Source organism: Paramormyrops kingsleyae, chromosome 10 (assembly GCF_048594095.1).
Source record: "Paramormyrops kingsleyae isolate MSU_618 chromosome 10, PKINGS_0.4, whole genome shotgun sequence".
Classification (NCBI taxonomy): Eukaryota; Metazoa; Chordata; class Actinopteri; order Osteoglossiformes; family Mormyridae; genus Paramormyrops; species Paramormyrops kingsleyae.
Genome location: NC_132806.1, coordinates 21,299,336 through 21,317,272, shown reverse-complemented (window position 1 = coordinate 21,317,272; position 17,937 = coordinate 21,299,336). Strand labels below are relative to the sequence as shown.

Sequence of the window (17,937 nt, the reverse complement as noted above, 5' to 3'; positions counted from 1 at the left end):
AGTGGACTCAAGGCAGACTATCGAGTGACGACCTTACATACAACTTGGATCAAACGCAAGGAATGATTAAACAACAGGATGTGCGATAGTGGTCAGCGATCTATTCACACCCATTAGTCTGAGGCCTGGCTAAGGGAGATGGAGGCTAAACTAAATTTTTGGTTTATTCAAAATAAACAAAGGAGTATTAGACTAGGTGTGTCATTGACACACCAGACAAACGAAGCAACTGGATCAGGAGTGACAATAGGCAATTCACAGACTTACTGGAGCCAAAGAAATACAGTATGCATTTTTTACCTTTTCTGTACAGTAACAGTTTAACATACAGACTCCCCATAACTGATGTTTAAGCATTTAATCTAATTTATTGAAAGACTGCATGGACTGTAAGACAGTAGTAAGAAGGGCCCTGAACCCCCCCATTGCTCCAGGGCTCGTCTCAAAAAACATGCGCCACTTTGAATGAAAATGTCTGCTACATAAAATAAGTGTAAATATTTTTTGTCATCTTCAGCTGTATGATTCACGGGTCATAAAGTAACATGATATTTCAATCACTGTTTGTGGTATAAGAATGCAGCATCCATCAATGATCAAGAGGGATCCTAGATGAGTCTTGAAGCATCCTTGAAGCTGTTGGATCACCGTTCAGATTTACTTCTCCATTGTCAAGGGTGTCTTCAATGATGTCACCACTGAGTAGGACCCAGTGATATCTATGTGATTTCTCCAGTGTATAGTCCTCCTTTATTTTCATTGACATGGCACTGTAAACATTGGTAGACACTGCACTGCTTGTCAGTTTATTCATATCTTTTATGGAAATGTCTCGTCGCTTCATGAACACACACTGACGTAAATGAATTCACGTTAAGGACCCAAAAAATACAGACCTACCACTCACAATTGTAGTACTTTAGTGACCCCTTGTGGAGAAAGGTACTCACTGCAAATAATGCCCCTCCATCCATCCACATTTCCTGTACACGGTTATGAGGAAGGAGTTGAGGGGGTCTTGGATCCAGTCCCGAGCGGCACAGCACACAAGGCAGGGAATTATACGGGATGAGACGCTGGTCACAACAGAACACACATGCCATGAATATGATGCCATCTTATCAACAGTCCAAGTACAAGTGCATTCCACAGTACCAAAGGACAATGGCTTGTGCTCAAACACGGATACAATTCCTGCATCTTAAGTTTGTTTTCCATTATCTGAAATTACAAGCTGCATGAATTAGAATATATTTTGTTTACTACAAGTAGCCTATGCTTTAAATACTAGGTCACTAAAACCAATATTAAAAATGCATAAATATACTTCCTCTAGAATGCATACAGGGCATTCATTCATCTATTCATTCATTTAGTGGTTTATTTATTCAGTCCATATCGTTCAATGTACGATTATGGGAATACGAAATTGAGACAATGGGGGCGGGGGGGGAGTCAGGGAATAACCCAGGAATGGATAATATATAGAACATAATACAGGAAACTGAAATTTTGTTTGTATTTCGGCGAGATTAATAATGGGTAGGAATATTTTGATGGAGAATAACGTGTGCCAGCACTTGAAGGAAAACGGAACAGCTGTTTACATCTGAGCATTGTTGTCGTACACTCTACCAGACGAGCAGACGCTGGACTGAATCACAAATTCTTATATCAAGCTCATTAAAGATGCCAATCTCCTGATTTATGAAGCGCAAAACCCCGGTGCGCTTATCTCCATATTTTCCGACGGGTTATTATAAGCATGGAGTGCGAGAATGTGATTTTGAAATATCAGAACGCAAATCAATATGCATGGCTGCCGCAACAATTTACGGAGGAAGAAGCCAATAATCATGCAAAGTGTCTCCATTTGTAGTGCAGAGAACTGTCAGCGTTTAGGGTCCACTAGATATTCGATAGTCTCAATTTAGATTAGTCACACGTGAAATTGCATAGGGGATGTTATGTAGCTACAAACTTGGGTTTACCCATCAGCAATGCTAACAAAAGCTGTGATATTATCTATTTATGTGAGGGGAAAAGACATTGCACAAGTCAGTACATGCAAAAAGTAATTTTGCTTGTCATTTTCATATGGATAAATCACTTGTCGGTAGCCAATTTTATGGCGTTATTAAATGTTTTAATAGCCTAATTCTCATGGGCCAAGCCTTATTACCACCAGGGGGCAGCACTTGTCCACGCTACACCTGTCCACCACTAAAGAAACATGGTAAAGCTCCAGTTACAACATTGTAATGCCACGTTAAGAATGTGAAGAATAAATATGAAGAATAAATGCACCAAACAACAAGCTTAAAGAAACCCTCTGCATTTCCATCTGGTCCTAATTATGATTTAATCAATAGTGTTAGACTCATGTCCAGCGCAGGGAGTACGTATGGCGCTGCTTCATTGCATCCGGCCAAAGGACATTTCTGGCCTGAAGCTTCTACTGGGCCATACATCCTTTACCCCCATTAAAGTGACATTGCCATGGATAACGGCAACGAGAAACGAAAACTTTCGTGAATACTTAAAAACAGAAATACTGGCAGTCCGCTCTCAGTGTATAGCCTACTCTCTTCACTTGTCACTCCATCCAATGAAGCAGCAATAAAACGTATTTACAGTTTTGTTTTCTGTGTATTTTACTCACAAATACGAAAAAAAAGATGTTTAGTGGCAAGATGTCATTTTTGCGTATGTCCATCTCTTCGTAATGCCCAGAGCCGCTGTGGTACTACCTACAACTCAGTGGGTACTGGGGCACTATGGGAAATGTAGTGACTGGTGAATCCGTGTTTCCTACAGTTTAAGTAGCGTACCCAATACTAATACTAAAAGTTTAAACGGATATGTTCTGGCTTTTCTGTGATTATAGAGAAGTAGGGCGATATTTTACCGATGGAACATGCCTCTCGAAAAATGGGTTTAGAAACAACCCCTCATCCGGCCGACAAGATGATTTGAGATTATGGACAGACTTCGATTTGAAAGATCTCGCATTACGGTTTTAGAACTATAAAAATTCGCTATTCTTATTTTTTCATCTGTGGGCACGTAAGTGCTGAAGGAATATAATACCAGCATTATCAGACTTACCGTGCTGATAAGTGATGCAGATGCGAAACGCAGAAATGCCACTAAAGTAGTAACATTGTAGAAATCTTATTCTGGTGTCTGCAAAGACAACCCTCGACAGTAGTCAGGCTTTCGCCAGCGTATGTTTTCTTCATATATGTACTTTTAACTATATGGTTATAAAATGCCCCGAAAGGCAGATATTGAGATCGCAGGTCAAGTTCTATATACTTAATTGTCACACTTTTTCACCAGATGCTGTTAATCGTAATCAGGTTTTGATTAGCACCATTAATTTTCCACAGTCGTTTGCTAGGCTAGCCTATACGGGGGAAACCATTAACCCCGACAAAAAAGATCCGGAATTGTGTTGTTAATGTGTGTTTAGTCCGCTATACACAGATAGATAGGCCCACTTGGGACTGGATTGGGTCCAACATGGCAGGAAGTGAGTTTGAGCCCCAGAGGTGGACATTTCAGGTCCAGAAAGTAAAAATCCAAACCAGGATTTCATTTCAACCAACCAGTTGAGCATTAAGAGTCACAGTCACAGAGTAATCAACTGGTTGGTTGACATGAAATCCTGGTTTGGATTTTTACTTTCTGGACCTGAAATGTCCACCTCTGTTGAGCCCTGACTTAGGGAATTGATATTAAGATTTTAATGCCCACAAAAAGAACCTCATGCAGACATTACATAAGTAAAAAAAAAACACTATGCAATACAAGGTATATTTCAGAAGGTACAGGGTTAGCAGACTGGAGTAATTTTCAATTCAAAACAAGTCTGCAGACACATGCACACACATTTCATGTATTAAGAGTTTTATTGCCTTGTAAACAGTCTAGGGATGGCAAACTACCTCAACGCTTTTGATGTAGCTAATTTTAGATTTGTCATAAGATTTCTTGCGAGAGCATGAGAGTCTGAAAGTGTGAGTGTCATACCAGATGCGTGCACAGAAACTGGCAGCCCTGGTGGTAGGTGTGTCTCGGCAAGTAGCACTGTTGTGTGGATGTTTCATGCCATGTGAGTTTCCTGTCAGTACTCAGGTTTCCCCCTACAGTCCAAGGATGTAAAATCTAACTAGTGCCTCTAAATTAGTGTGTGCTTGTATGTGCCCTGAGTGGGACTGAAATCCCATCCAGAGTGTATCCCAGCCGTATACACAGGGGCGGATAAAGGTGTACAGAGGCCCCTAGGCTACAGTAGTCTGTGGGCCCCCCAACCCCGCCCCCCTCCACGCCAATGGGGGCCCCCTTGCAGGCTGGCACACGTGGGGCCCCTAGGCTTAAGCCATATCTAGCCTGTGCGTTAATCCGCCCCTGCGTATACACCATGCTGCCTTGGACAGGGTCCAGGCCTAACGATGCCCAGATATATTGTGGGAAGATGGATGGATGGATGGATAAAAGTATCTGAGAAGGCCTTAGACCCCAGCTGGTTAATAGGACTGAACTTCAGAGTTACAGCATAGTGACTTGATATCACACAGTTTATAAGCTACAGGTACTTAATTAGAGAATTGCAAGTAACCTTCTGCTAATAAAAGGAAAGCACATTCTCTTAACTTTTGTTAATTTGTGCTCTTACAAAAAAAGACAGCCCATAATCAGTTTAATTAATGAACCAAGGTTTTGTACGTGTAAAGCAGCCATATATATTGATTGTAGGCAATTTGAATTAAAATTTAAATTAATGGGCACAAGAAGAATCATTGAACTTGTTAATAACAGCTAACATATCCAAATATCTGAAAATCCCAGAATGTTTTATCATAATATAGCAACAATTTAAAGAAACCAATTTAGAATACAGATTTTAGAACAGATAAAATAATAATGGTAATAATTAATAAGTATTCCACAAAGCAGGATTTCTCAGCTGGGTTAATTTGAGCTAGAAGTCATGATTATCCAATAGGAATGCTCTTTACCTAAACAGTCATGACTTCTAGCTTACGTTAACCCAGCTAACTGAGAAATCCTTCTTCATACAACACCCCCCAGAAGTAGGACAGAGAAACCCTGAGTTAGTGCTGGCTAGAGACATAGCTTATCATCTCTAGCAGCCTCATACACAATAGTGATCTAGTGTTATATGTAACAAAAGAAGGAAAATAACAGTGTAACATGTGACTCTTTGCTTCAAGGACTACTTCAATGCCATTCGGTGGCAAACCAGCACACAGAAGCCAGCTGAATGGAGAAAGATCAAGAATCAGACCACAATATCAGGGTCAACTGCATTTCTGCATCGGCACCTAATCAATGTGTTATTTTTAAGAACAGTACGTTCACATGATGATCTCCAAATAAGCCTCTAATTTAAATTCCATTGAAGTGATGCATTTATAATGAAACTCCTTAAATTAAGCTGCTGGTTTTGTTTGGATGAAATGTGCACAGTCTGTGGGCATTCATTTACTTGTTGGGCAAGTAATTATTACTGTGACTACACCACTTTCCTTGATTTAAAGAAATATTCTTAGAAAGTGAAATTCATTATTCTGTTGTGGGTAACAATTCACCTCTTCTGCCATGACAAAATGTGTAAATATCACGTGGTCAGTAATAGTAACAACAACAACAAAAATAATAATGAATGATGAAGGAAAATGGGCTGGCATGGAGGTTAGCGCTGTGGCTTCACTCCCCCAGAACTGGGGGCTCATTTCCCACCCCATGTTCTTCCTCATATTTCTGTGACTACCTTTGGAGTACCTTCAGCTAATTCGGTTTCATCTGGCAGTCCAAAAATATGTGGATAGGAGATGTTCCTCCTTAAATTGCCTGGAGTTCAAGGTGGCCCCTGCCTTGTGTCCTGTACTTCCTGGGTTGGGCTCCAGGCTTTACTGTGATCCTGTACTGAATAAGCAATTATGGAAGATGGATAATGATGACAATGGTTGATATTCATTTCAAGCAGTGGGATGCATTTCACTATCACAACAGTCACCTTATGATAGATTACCCAAGAAATGTCTAAGTACTACCAAAATAATTAATATTAGTAATAGTTCTGTCAGTTAACAGTGTGTAGTCAGAACCTAATTTACTAGATGCTCCTACCTTGTGCTGGGTAGGACCTCTCTCACCTCCAGAACAACCTGACTTTTAATTAGCTGCATGTACTTAAAAGACTTTCAGTTTCTCAATGTTTTTTTTTTTTTTCTCCAAAACAAGGTTTAGAACAAACAAGTTTTCTTTTTTTTTTTGAAAATCATCACTTTGTTATCCTCAGGCATCCTCTAGAGGGCAGGATGTGCTTGTCAATCTTCACTGTGGTAAAGGAATAAACCTACGGTACAAATCTTAATGTCCGTCTAAAAACAAGTGCAATTTATACTGTAATTGGGACCAAGGCAGCATAAAATCCTTTACATCTAAGATGATCTAATGCAGTGCATACACAGTGAAAGGCTGGAAATGAGCATTGTGTGCTAATGAGAGAGGTGGAGGTCCTTGCTTCTCCTTGGATTTTAGTTTTTTTTTTTTTTTTTTATTAAAAAGAATCTCCTGCACCTGCACTGCCCATTACCCTCTCGAATGACTGCAGAAAATGACCCATCTGGAGGACCACTGCCCTCTGAGAGCTATTGAGGTGTGATAATTAAGCCATTTCCTGAGTGTTGGATAAAAACCAGCGGGGGTGTGGGAGGGGGAATGACAGCTGTTACAGTTTAGAACACTGTTACTAAACAGTCACTTCATATCGCAGATCCTTGAATGACTTTTCACCTTTGTTGAATGGTCACCAGGCAACGATAAGGAGGTAACTTCTGAGACACATTTAGATAAATGCACTGTATTAAAAGCAAGGTTTGCCAAGTAGAAATTCTCCAGGGAAGAAGAGCAAAGCATTGTAAGTATGCTTTTCTTCCCAGCAAGGTTTCTTTGAGGGCATGTCACTTTAGGCCCAGAATCTGATGTTTCATGCTTTGTGGATGTTTGTGGAGCACAAGGCCTGTCTGGTGCTCTCTGATACATCCAAACGACTTAGCTCCTAATAAGCTTACAGTCCTACACAGTCAACATCCCAGTGAGTCCAGCCCTGTGTCAGTTCACAGCCTCATCCAAGAGCTTGGAGCCATACACTGTAATTACAGCCACATCACATATACACTGTGTAAGGAAATGAAAAACATGGGGATAATCCACTTTGGCCCAGTGCCCACCAAGATGCACATGTAGCGCAGTCACACACACAAACAGAAACGTGAGGATTGTTGTGGACCTGGTGCTCACGCAGATATAGATACCATACTCTCACCTGCCACTTTATTAGGTACCCCTTATTAGTACCCGGTTGGATCCGCTTTTGGCTTAGGCACTGTCTTAATTCTTCACGGCATATATTCAAAAAGGTGCTTGAAACATTCCTCAGAGACTTTGGTCCATGTGGACATGACAGCATCGCCCAGCGGCTTCCCTGTCTCAGTCTCATGCTCCACCACATCCCATACAGTAGGTGATCTATTGGACTGAGGTCTGATAACTCTGGAGGCCATTTGACTACAGGGAACTCATCGTCATGTTCAAGAAACCAGTCTAAGATGATATGAGCTTTAGATAGTTGCTTCATCGAGCAGCTGAAGGTGTACCAGTGGCCAGTGAGTGTATGTGTGAAATGCCCTACAAAGAGCAGTTTTTGCTGGGTCATTAATAAGAGTCTTTGTCTTGCTGTGAGAGGAGGTTAAGGCAACATTATTATTAACAAGTCCTGGGCCTCTGCACAGTTTTTCTCACCCAGTGGAGCAGAGACAATGTTGCCTTTTCTCCGGCTGTCCTACCCCATACATTACACTTAGCATTCCCAGTTATGTTTTTTCTGCCCCCGAACTCAGCACAAACACAGCAGGGTTAGTGCATTTTAAGCAGCTGAGTGCACCGACCGTCATCTTCTCAAGCGGCACTGCAACTGCACTCATGAATATTATCAGACCACTGCCATCGCGGAGCGTGCCGCTGTGTGTTCTCCAGCTCTCCGGCTTCACATTTGTCACCTGTGATAAGCAGAACCCTTAACCTCCCAGTTATCAGGGCTCACAGTTTTTTTTTTTTGCATCTGATACATATGGAAAAGTGGAATCTACCCAAAATGCTCTCTGCGGGGTACCGTATTTATGGCAGGCTAGGCAACGAGCTCCGTTAAGGACTGAAGCATTTTGACAATGAAATAAGACAAAAATGTAAGGTGCGGACAATAAGTCTGCTTTCGAGATCAACTTACACAGCAGCCAATGCACAACGATCAGTAAGACAAACAGGCAGCTGAAGGCAAACAGCAATGACAGGTCACACCCGGAGATGTCACTTGAGCAGAATGGCACTCCTGCTTCTTGGTTTCCCTGCCTGTAAGGGCTGAATATCCCCTTCAGTCTGGATAATGACCTTACCTGTTTATGCCTGCATGACACAACATGCAATTGTACCATTTTTAAACTATATAATTTTAAAATATAAAAGTGGCTGGAAATATTGGCCTTTCGACTATATCTTTATGTTTTGTGAAATCAGCTCTGGTTTATTAGTTGCCCCGGGACTCAAAACCCCCTATTGCCGTCGTAAATGCTATCACATTGCAAATGGAGTATTGTTTTTGTTGATGGCGTTTGAGGAGAAGTCTCTGTAGACTACCCTGAAGCCATAGCCATCCCTGCTTCAAGCACCTCAGTTACTGATATCTGATTAGGATAATCTCTCACGCCAACCATTTGAACAGTCTAGAGGTGGCACCGTCCCCCCATATTATCTCCTCAAGCTCTGCCCTCACATTCACCTCACACCTCTACAGCCCCCCACCCCCAGCAAGATTTACAGATCAACTCATGCCATTAAGTGGATTAATTGTCACTTATAAGCCAAGCAGTATAAATATAAATTAGAAATTTGTGTTACAGCCTATTGCAGTGCAGACTACAGCTTTTAACTTTTATTAATATAGTGGATTATGCTGAATAAAGGTAAGGGGGATTATGGCACTCTTAATCTTTGTCACTCTCAGAGAGAGGTCAGGTGGACTGAAAAGCTTGTCGGTCCGTGAACACTGGACGGGCTGTTCCTAAGCTTCGATGCGTTTCCCAAAAGCAGTACGAAAGGTAGCTACGTTTGCTACTGGCGTAGTACAACTATGCAAGTACGACGCAGGCGTTTCCCGGAACCATAGTTCAAACGACTCTTGAGACTGTTCTGTAGTTCCTTAGAAGCTTAGTTCTGGGTGACTACGTCATTTATGGTGGAAATTGCAGTCGAAGGCGGGTAGTCACCATGTACGCAAGGTGAAAATATTAAATATCCTGCTGTAGACACATCTATAATGTCAAGTTCTTTGAAAATGTAGTTGAAAGAGTACTTTTTATGTACTTCTCTGTTCATGAGTATGGTATGATTGGAGAGGATATTGTTTACCCATCTTGTTTGTGATTTATGGTAGAATTCATTACATAGATAAATATATATTTAGGGTTGCACCATTATGACTCACATTGAGTAACATTGCGATTTTTTTAAAACCAAAAAGGAGATGAAATTACTCGAAACAATCTATTACCAAAAAAACTAATTTAACAATGTAGTGTGTCTAGTAAGTTGGTGGTGCTGTTGCGAGTTGAGTATTACGCACGCGCACTAGGCGATGAAAATGCTGAAACGATTTATCATTCAGCGCTTATGTACACACAATATTAAATAGGAAAATATATGGGGAAAGCAAATAAAACACGGACAAATTAATGGCTAAAAATAATTACTCACTGGGAGCTTTCGTTGCAATATGAAAAAAAGATTAAAAAAAAATAAATATACACGGGGGTTTAGACACGAACCCATGGATGTATATATATATAGGCAAGAAATCGGGTGTACTATGGTGGGTGTTTTGCGTACCTCAGTCCCACTGAACCACTAGGTTATAAAAATAGGCCTGGATCAGGAATTTCTAAGTGTTTATAGCATGATTAAAATAATAAAAATGAAATTACAGGTATATCCGATGTCATGCTATTATTGCTGTTATATGGTTGACACAATAAATTAATCATGTAATATCGGCAGAACTGTCATATTTATAAATAGTATTTAGAGGCTTGTGGGGTTTTTCCACGCGACCTGCCGGGAGAGTCAGATCAATCACCTTTAGAGCCACTGTAGTGATGGTTCAAACTACTATGGTACTAACAAAGTACGATGGTTTTGGGAAACAGTTTAAAACTAATATAGTACGATACATCGTTAATGCTGAATTCCGTGGCTGTACGGGAAACGCACCCCTGAGCAGCTGAAGCCAAGTTCTCGCCGTCCCGCGTCTGATCATCATAGCTATACCATGACAAGATAGACGTGACGGGATAGACTACAAGGCACTAGAGGAGGCCACGATCTGAGAAATGGGAAAACGTTTCAAGTGCCCTTTCATCCACAGGCAATTAAAGCTCGCAGCCCCCTTACAGTAGCAGCGGAGCACCTTTTACAAACAGCTTTGACTTTAAACTGATCATTTAAACCAGGAGCCCTTAGGCGAGTGCTTGAGAGCTGTAGTACACGTCAGGTTTACTTTAAGATGAGACGCTTTATCAGACATCACTTAATTCAACTGTATGTTTATCCACATAAAATATTTATTGCATCCTTTTCTTTTTCTGTGAAATTAAAACTTACCAGAGTAAATAAAAAGTGCGTGAATAAAGCTGTATAGACAAAACTTCTGCAATCGGCGGGGTCAATAAATGTGTCCTACTCCCAGATTGTCAGCTGGACATGGCAAAGAAAAATGAATTTCTTATTGTGTTTAAATTTACACAGAGTATTACTAGACGTAACTGCTTTTGATTACCATAAGTATATAGTTTCTAGGGAGAGCTACAGCTAGCTCTGTGGCAGCCTTTGAATTAATACCGCCATTCCAAAGTTTCCAATTAAGGAGGAGTGTTTATTATAGCGTAAAAAAGAGAAATCATACTTTCAAAATAGACGGGTTACTGTGAATCTCTCCAAACAATGAAACAATAAAACTGTTTCTAGCTGTTCGTGACCCAAATAAACATTCGAGGCTGCAAAAAACACAATGCCAAATAACCCAAACAAAAGCACAAAATCAATAGATTATTTTTAAAAATTCAGCTCTCATCGCAAGAATTCTTCACAGTGAGGTTGAAAATGATACACACAGTGAATGACAACAAGAAAACGAGACATTAAATCCAAAAGGAAAAGGGAATTGTTTCTAATTATTGCATTTTAGAAGGTCATGGAGCACGGTTTCTGAAAAAAAAAACAAAAACAACCTGTTGTTATATTTTTTATCGTAATGTCCGAATTACAAAAACGCTATTCTGACATTTCTGACGTCATAATCTAAGAGTGATATTAAGTAATATATTAGATGAGCAAACTTTCAGTATTGGTGTTTTTAGAGCAATGAATATGATGAATAAACCACGAAAAATAACAATTAATAGAACGGTATCAGGGACCACGGAACAGATGGGTCTGTTTGGCGCATCATAGAAGGCAACGTTGAACAGTCACGAAAAAGCTATACTTAGAAATAATTTAATGCAAACCAATAAAACACTACCCATAATTATATTAGTGCTTTTAAAAGCAAAAATGCGTATGTGTTTTTTAAACGAGACAAATGATTTGATATGACCAAGCGAACTATATTTTTAGATTGCCTGTTTAATACCCCATAATCAACCAGTGTGTGGTATTGCTGCCAGTTTCCAAATTTCAAACATTTCATTAAGAAACCTTCTAACATAAAGAATTCCTGCCGAAAACGACTTAATCATACTAATATACAAGTTTCAAACAATTAAAAACATGAACCAGACATAAAGTAAAATAAATAAAAATATATAAATAACATTCCTTAGCATTTCACATGCACTTGTTTACAAGAATAACACAACAATCACTGCACAATGTATGCTGATCTCTGCATTCTTCTCTTCGTAAGGATCCAGATTGATATCCATCATAGGCCTTCCGCCTCAAAAGTCGGAATGCTCAAAAATAGAAAAAAGTACTCTGTATATATGGCATCACCGGTTTTCACCCGTGGAATTCAGCACATACACTATGCCTACATTCACAGCATTCAATACGTAGCTTTCGCCAGGAATGACTTTTAAAACTTAGGATACAAAGCCAGGAATGGAATTACGCAGGAAAAACACAATTAAACACAGGTGAGGCAGTTTTATACTTTTATCTGCATCAAGGGTGGGTAACCTCGAGGTGCCGTGCGAAAAGTTGGTGACTTATTATTATTGCTGGACTGATCGAGAGACGATTTATAGTCATTCTTCCAAAGGGTATGAGCTTTCAAAATAACGTGTTTTACTGGGGACAGATTCTTCAAAATGCTTATAATGCCAAGGGGAACCCATGCTCATGTCTGTGAACGCAGGTTTGTTTACAGTTTGAGTTTGTTTATCCATAAAAGTAAAACTTTCAGAAATCAGTTTGTGTTTGGATAACATTTGGTGACTAATGTCAACATGCATAATGAGGCAAAAAAGTGAAGTGAGCAGGCTTGGATTATTTAAAACAAATTAGTAGACAGAAGGTTATATTTGAGTTTTTCAAAAGCAAACCAGCAAGTGGACTTTATGCTCCTCTGTATGAGCTCCTTTCGTTCAGATGTGATCCACTATCCACTAATAGTATTGATTACTAAACCTTCTAATAGACTTCAGGTAATTGTATTCAAGAAATCAGACATGGATAGTTCAGGTCCAGAAAGTAAAGATACAGACCAAGATTTTGTTTCAACCAAGCAGTTCAGTACTATTGTGTCATGAAGGTGCCTGTCAGACCCTGTTTTATATGTCATTTTCTCCTTTTGGTCAGTAGGCATCGCTGTTCATCCTGCTTCCGCTCTCTGTCTTGTGTTGCACCAGGATCTTGCGATCACTTTGGGCAACTCTCTGGTTTGCCCTTTGGACGCCACTCGTAACTTTGGGATCACCATGGACAATCACCTGTCCTTTTCCTCTCACATTGCTAATCTTTCCTGCTCATGTCAGTTCCTCCTCTTCAACATCAGAAGGGTTCATCCATATCTTTCCACACAGACCACTCAGGTACTTGTTTAATGTCTTGTCATCTTCAGACTAGACCACTGTAACTCACTCCTACCAGGTCTGCCTTAGAGCACCTTTTGTCCTCTGCAACTGATCCAGAATGCAGCTACAGTACTCGACTCGTTTTCAATCTTCTGATTGAATCTTCTGATTTTTCCCACACCACACCATTGCTATGCTCCCTCCACTGCTTCCTGTAGCTGCCAGCATTAGATTCAAAATTCTGATGCTCACCAACAAAGCAAAAATGGCCCAGCACCCTCCTACCTAAAAGAACTTATCTCACCCCGCGCTGCACCACGATCTCTCCAATCCTCCAGCACCACTCAACTGGTCCCACCGTCTCTCAAGGGGCAAGGAAGACATGCACCTAGACTTCAGTTTTGGCACCTAAGTGGGGGAATGAACTTCCCCTAGATATCCAAACAGCTAAGTGATTGGGTGCCTTCAAATGATGACTAAAAACCTACCTCTTTCAGAAGTCCTTGGATTAACACTTCTAGGATTATACTCTTATTGTCACGCCCGGCTCGTTCGATCCTCCTGTGTGCCACGCCCCCTCATTTACCTCGCGTGACTTCCTGATTGTTCTCAGCTGTTTCCTGTTTTGCCATTGAGTCGTGTGTATATTAGTCCGCGTCTGAGTTCGTTTCCCAGGTCTGGCATTGAAGTCTTGACCATGTGTTTGTACTTGCCCTCAATAAATCCCTTGTTTGTTGTACTTCGATCTGCCTAATTTTGATTCCGTGTTCCCTGCTCGCTTGGCTGGCATGTGGACCTGACACTTATTATAAAATTTTCAAGTTATTAATATTATTACATTTTGTTCTGTTTATACTTGTGTTCTTAGTCTTTCTTTGTGTTGTTAACTCTTAGTGTTTGTTAAGATTTGCTAGTTTCTGTATTTATTAATTGTAATTTATTCCACCTGTTTATTCTTGTCCTGTGCCTGTACTGATTGGTTGATTTTGTTATGGTCCACACCTGCACCTCGTTAGCCCTTGTTATCTGTGTTGATTTAAGTGCCTTCGGGAACTCCGTTCACGAGTCAGTCATTGTTAGTTGTGGTCAGGATAGTTATTCCCTGTGTAGCTTTGTGTTTGTAGAAGTTACTGTATGTTAGTAGCTGTGGTTGTTTCCTAGTCTTGTTCCCTGTTTTGCTTTGTTTCATAGTTGTGTTTACTTTGTGGGTTCTTTAATTTGTTCTTTATTTTTCCTGTTTATTTTTGACCCCTCGCTGTCCCTTTATTTTGTGGTTTCCCCCTTTGTTCTTCTGTTTCTTAATAAACCTGTTTTGTTGGAGTTACTCCGTGGATCGTTGTTCTTTTCTGTCCCTTCGCCAGGAACCGCCATAACACTCTGTGACTGTGACACTCTATACTCAGCTGGTAGGTTGAAACATTATCTTGGTCTGGATTTTTACTTTCTGAACCTGAACTATCCTCCTCCAAAATAATTTATGGAAAGAACTCTTTTTAGTCCATGATATACAGTCTGAGTATATAGTATAGTGCAAAGAGTAATATTTATAGCTGTAGTAAGCAGATGATTCATAAACTCAGAGTAAATTAATTGACAGTTAAATGGTTTTCAGAATAAAAAAGCATTTAAAATCAATTTTACTAATAGCAAATTTAATAATGACGTGTAAAATTAATAAGTATGAAAAATGTTTTAAGCAAATGCCCTGCGCTTTCATGTTCGAGGACTGTGGAAAGTGCTTGGCTCACAATTAAAACAGCCTCGATGCAGACAGTATCTGCGGCCAGCGGGGATCAAATCACTAGTAATCTGACTGGCCCGTATTCTCTGCTCCATTAAAAATATATTGAAACTGACTTAATTGATAGGAGAGAGGCAACGATTCTTGGGCAAAATCTGAGGTTTAAACTGAAAGACAATTATAGGCATGATTGAACTACAACTCATTTTTTAAATTGTTGTACTGCTGGTGAAGAACTGCAGTTTCTAAAAAAAAATCCATTAGGCTACATTTGGACACAATGAGTTTCCTCTCATAATGTGGTGCGTAGGTAGGTGGATGAGAGCTTTCACAGAGACAGGCTTTGCGAGAAAAATCCTAGCAATATACGATGTAAGAACACTATCGGTATCCTATAGATCAGTAGGCAGTGGAAATGACATTTTACTGTTACATTTTATTATTACATACTTGGCGGATGCTTTTGTCCAAGGCAACTTAGAAGTGTGGGTCAAACAGCATTCCTGGAGCAATTGTAGTTAAGGTCCTTGCTACTGTAAGGGGCCCAACAGTGACATCACTCAGTGCAGATAATTGTACTGCATAATTGTGATCACTAACCCACATTAATTTAGGTCACTTTTCTGCTTTGCTTGCATATAAGCTCATACCTGCTGAGAATGGTACATCTGCCATGGCCGACGTCTGCCAAAGTTTGCAGGTAGTGGTCACCCTCCTTGGCCTAACTGATGAATTCACTCGTCTGCTTTTTCTGGATTGAATGATTACTCAAGTTCCAAGATAGATCTAGTCATATTATATAAAAAAAAAAAAAACTGCACGACTTCACTGAACAAAAGTCACACCAGCTTCCCATGACAGCAGTCGCATATACCAGGATATCTGATAACTGCAATTTTTGCTAAAGTCACCATTCAGACCCTTCTAACTGCCTTTTCTTCCAAGGACAGACACACTTCTTATCTTATAAACAACCAGCAGGTTTTGTTTCTATTAGGAGGTGAATTTGAATGCCATTTTCATCCAAATCAGCTTGCAATAGTGGGAAAGATTACCACATGCATGCATACCCTGGGAACCTTCAGTGTCAATAGGACTAAGATAATTAGAGTGCTACAAGCATACAAGTCTAACAATATACTTATATAGGTAGAACTGTGCCTCAGCTAAGACCTCCACATGATTTACACATGCATAGAGGACACTAAGGCTAAAAGCAGTTGGGATACTATTGCCTCAGGGTAAAAGGCTGTAGTAATCTGGGACCATCATGACCACAATATCATAAAGTGAAAGGATAATATGCAAATAAAGGTTTCAGTTAATAGAGAATGCCATCAATACGGACTGATGACAAGATACTGCCATCATCGACAATTCTTTAGTGATGACCATCAGTGAGATTCAGAGTTCGTTTAATGAGACACCCGCTTGTAAAAAATGATTAATTTCTGTTGTTAACCCCTGAACTTACAGAACAGCCAAAGACCAAGAAGAAAAATGAAAAAAGAAAAATCAATGCAACATCAAACATAATAGTGAAAGACGTGAAGCCCTAAAGGATCTGAATTCCCCAATTGAAACAAAACATGAATAATTTCAGATTTATCCTAAGGTAGTACATGGACTATATTGGCAGAATGGCATTCCCCACAGAATAAATGTATGAAAAATGAGCAAATGAACGACAAAAAATAGTGCAGGATTATACAACACTCACAGAAAGGTACTGTGGTTCATTATGGCATATGCTAGAGAAGCTGGCACCAGATATTGTCAAGTTAGTTAACTATGATTTTGGTATATTACCAGTATGGCCCTTAAATGCCATATCATTGGGGATAAGAGTTTGATAATGGCACCATTAGGAGGAGACTGGACATGTAACATTGAGGATTATGATGAGAATAATGAGAACTGGCTGGTATTTGATAGGATAGGGCTCCAGATGAGTAATAATCAGTGGAGTACTAAAGAAGACATTAGACTGAAAGGTTACTAAAAAAACCCCCAATACTTTCAAAGAGAGCACTTTGAAAGAGAGATAATTCAGTCATCAAGAACCATCAGGAATGCTCACTTCTAGTAGTGAAGAAGCAGGTTTGCCTTTGTTGGTGTTAAAGCTGCAGTGTAAAACTGGGGGGGGGGTCTGCTCTTTTTCAAGGCTGCTTGAAGATATGGATTTTACCAAACTCCCAGTTGCCCCCTTTCACTCTGATGTTTTGCATAAGTCTCCAGCATGATTTGCTCACAGAATACAGATTTCACGAGTTTACAATTTACCCAGCTTAGCACATTTAACATTAACAATAATATATAACAGCAACAACTACGGCTATAAAAATTGGTGACTTATCTGTATCACTTGATCTGTATCAATTGATTACAACAGGAGCTATAAGACTGACTGGTGACTCAGTGGCAGACATAGGAACTGTTAAAACTACAAGACATGGAGCCGGCTTACCTCTGTTGGGAATGCAGACCAAATTCTGAATACATGGTAACACTGTGCAGGACAGCAAGCATCTAATCCTTGGGAAACAGGCAGCGTCTTTGAGACCCAATATGCATTCTCAAGTAGGAGTCCATGTTTTTTTAATCTCCTTCAGTTTGCCGTGGTCACGGTCGGGCAGTTCCCGAAGTGCAATTCTTTGCTAGGACATTCGTCGGATTGGCCTAAACACCCAGCATGATGCACCAGGAGAAGGGGTAAAGAAAACAGGCTGTATTATTCATAAACAGAAAGGTCACCTCCAATTAATACCGCCAGCGTGTCTTTCACAAGAATAAAATAAACAACCAGGAATTTGTGTCTTAAGTAATGTTGAGAGTTGATTAGTTGGAAGTGGGCTTTGGACATTTGAAGGACAGAATGAGTGATTACTGACTCCCTGAATGGTGCTACTTGAATGCTTCCTCTGAGACTCGTGGCAGAGGGACAAATCAGATGCCCTCGTCTTTGCAGGTTTTACCCATCCCTGGCGTGCGTCCCTGATTGTTCTGACATGCGGGGTGTTCTTGTACAGCACTGGG

At 40.1% G+C, this 17,937-nt stretch overlaps 1 long non-coding RNA gene across 1 annotated transcript; it reads right to left on the bottom strand.

Moving 5' to 3' along the window:
• Positions 1–424: 424 nt before the first annotated feature.
• Positions 425–3,290, bottom strand: LOC111859782 (uncharacterized). The gene is made up of 3 exons (XR_002841892.2): positions 3,109–3,290; positions 951–1,076; positions 425–698 (listed from the first exon to the last, which is right to left on the bottom strand). It is a non-coding gene; the product is annotated as an uncharacterized lncRNA (long non-coding RNA).
• Positions 3,291–17,937: the final 14,647 nt, after the last annotated feature.